Genomic DNA, 3,410 nt, shown 5'->3' on the forward strand with positions numbered 1-3,410 from the left:
AGGAGAACTCTGGTCTCTGCCAACACTTCCACTACAGGGGGCACCTGGGTGGCTCGGTTGGGCATCTGGCTCTTGATTTCAGCTTGGGCTCTGCGATTCTCTCTCTCCCTCTCTCTGTAACCCCCACCCCCATAAATAAGTTGACATTAAAAAAATACTGGGGCGCCTGGGTGTCTCAGTCAGTTAAGCGTCCGACTTCGGCTCAGGTCACGATCTCGCGGTCCGCGAGTTCGAGCCCCGCGTCGGGCTCTGGGCTGATGGCTCAGAGCCTGGAGCCTGCTTCCGATTCTGTGTTTCCCTCTCTCTGCCCCTCCCCCGTTCATGCTGTGTCTCTCTCTGTCTCAAAAATAAATAAACGTTAAAAAAAAATAAAAAAAAATACTTCCCCGGGGTGCCTGGGTGGCTCAGTTGGTTGGGCGTCCGACTTCGGCTCGGGTCATGATCTCGCAGTCCGTGAGTTCGAGCCCCGCATTGGGCTCTGTGCTGACAGCTCAGAGCCTGGAGCCTGTTTCAGATTCTGTGTCTCCCTCTCTCTCTGACCCTCCCCCGTTCATGCTCTGTCTCTCTCTCTCTCTCTCAAAAATAAACAAACATAAAAAAAAAAAATTAAAAAAAAAATACTTTCCCTAGGGGCGCCTGGGTCGCTCAGTCAGTTGAGCATCTGACTTCGGCTCAGGTCATGATCTCGCGGTTTGTGAGTTCGAGCCCCGCGTTGGGCTCTGTGCTGACAGCTCAGAGCCTGGAGCCTGTTTCAGATTCTGTGTCTCTCTCAGGCCAGCTCCTAACCTCTCAAAACTTTAGTTTCCACATTTGTGAAACAGGTATAGTTCTCACCTCAGAGGGTTATTGGGTGGCTCATAATGCCTGCTCAACTAATGGTGAGCTCTTCATTATCAACTTATTGTAATTATTTGTTTCCAGGATTCTCTTCCCCACTAGCCTGTGAGCTCCTTGATAAGACTTGTTTTTCGGCTCAGGAACCCTAACACTTGGCATCCCAACCCCCACCTGGTCACAGGTCCTGTTGTCAGTCGAAATGAAATGAGGCTGTGTGCAGATCATCTGTGGCAGGACTGTTAAACAGGCCTGGCTTGATCATTGGTTAGTTTTAACATAGATCATAGATAAGTCTTAGTACAAGGCAGCCTGCCAGGCTGGGTGCCCCTCTTCCAAGGGCCTTCTTCCAGGAGCCGTTGAACACCTTGCTCCATGATCCCACCAACGTTCTTGGAGCGCCTCCTGTGGGCCAGGGCTCCCCTGGTCCCTGTGGACAATAAGCTGTCTACGCCGGTAACTGGCAGTTTGTCTTTTCAGTGCCTCTAGTTCTATGCAAGAGGAGGTTATATCTTCACTCCCAATTGTTCTAGTGCAGATTTCATTATGAACCCCAGGAGCTCCTCCAGTCACTTTATCGATTGGAATTTCATTCCAAATATCATCTATTGAATCAGGGGCATTGATCAGAGGGCCTGTAGACTGTTAGGTAGAGATTCTGCTGCAGTGCTGGGGCCTCTGAGCAGGGTCTTTCTTACTATTAGCACTTCACCTTTGCATTGATTCACTCTTGTTCCTATTCTGCTTAAAAATCTGCTGTCTGTTCACCTAGTCTTTGGCTACAGATTCTTCTTATTTTATATCTTATTTACTTTTGGAGCATAGCGTTTCTTAAGATGGCAATAGTCAGGCCAAAAGATCAATCAGCAATACCTGTCTTCTTTCCCTGGAGGAAAAAGGACTGCCCTGGTTGGGGTGGAGGAAACATTCACTGTTCAGTTCTGACACAGAATTAATTTTACTCTGGTGATTTAAAAAAGAAAAAAAAACAAACAAACAAACAAACAAAAAAACCCAAAACGTGATGACAAGGAAAATCCCCAAACAGTTCAAGTGGTCAGCTGCTCCACTGTGGGACCAGCTGCCTCACACACGAGCATTTGCTGGGGTGTCAAAATGACCTTTTGAAAAGGCAGATAGCCGAACAACACATATCTTCCTGAAACATATTTGGTCTTTTCTGGATTGTATTTTTTTTACATTTGTTATATTTCACAAAGATATTTCAGAACTGTGAAAAGCATTACAGATAATGTCTGATGGATGATACCTTGTATTTGGATGGCACTATAGTTTTTTGTTTTTTTTGAGGGAAGTCAGATTTGTTAAGGCATAACTCATGTGCAATACAATTCACTTTTTTTAAGTATACAGCTTAATGAGTTTTTTTTAATGTTTTTTAAATTTACTTTTGAGAGAGAGAGCACAAGCAAGGGAGGGGCAGAGAGAGAAGAGGACAGATGATTTGAAGCAGGCTCTACACTGACAACAGTGAACCTGATGTGGGACTCGAACTCACAAACCATGAGATCATGACCTGAGCTGAAGTAGGATGCTCAACTGACTGAGCCACTGAGGTGCAGCCAGCTCAATGAGTAGGTGTATGTAGTCATGTAACTATTACCACAATCAAGATACAGAATATTTCCATCACCCCAGAAAGTTCCCTCCTATTCTTGATAGGCAATCCTCTCCTCTTACCCCCAGTTCTGGTAACCACTGACCTGATTGTTGTCCCTATAGTTTCACCTTTTCCAGAATGTAAGTCAATCATTCAATATGCACCCTTTTGTGCCCAGTTTCTTCCACTTAACATGTTTTTCAGATTCATCTATGTTATTGACACATCAGTAGTTTATTCCTTTTTATGCCTGGCTTACATTCCATGGTATGGATACACCTCAGGTGTTTTGTTTGGTTTTTATCTATTTACTGCTAACCAATGGAATGGGTTGTTCCCTGCATTGGTGATTATGAATAAAGAACAGTAATATAGTTTTTTCAGCATTCATCCTTTCACATCCCTCATCTTCTGAAGCCCAGGACACCCTCAGAGTTGGGAGTTGTTACATCAGGTCGGAGAAAAAGGACACACCAAGGGTTATGCTTACATGGGGTCACCGGGCAATATTTGGAGTCTTGGTCATCCAACTCCCAAATAGAAAGGGTTTTTGTTTGTTTTTTATTGAGAGATAATCCACATTCCATAAAATTCTGTAAAATTGGAAAGGTATTAACAGAATTACATAAACTGGGAAGTATTATACAATCTAATCCCCACTGAAACATCTCCAAGAATATTTTATTTCTTATTCTGTGCTAAGACAGGAAGAATCTTAAAACATCATTTAAAAAAAAAATTCGAGAGAGAGTGTGCAAGCAGGGGAGATGGGCAGAGAGAGAGAGAGAGAGAGAGAGAGAATCTCAAGCAGGTCCACACTCAGCGTGGAGCCCGGACACAGGACTTGATCCCAAGACCCTGAGGTCATGACCCAAGCCAAAATCAAGAGTTGGACGTTCAACTGACTGAGCTACCCCAGGCACCCTAAACCATTTTTTGATCCATATTGGGCTCT

The sequence above is a fragment of the Lynx rufus genome, unplaced genomic scaffold, assembly GCF_022079265.1.
Source record: "Lynx rufus isolate CCGP_SWC_20201006 ecotype Redwood Valley unplaced genomic scaffold, mLynRuf1.p SCAF_8, whole genome shotgun sequence".
Taxonomy (NCBI): Eukaryota; Metazoa; Chordata; class Mammalia; order Carnivora; family Felidae; genus Lynx; species Lynx rufus.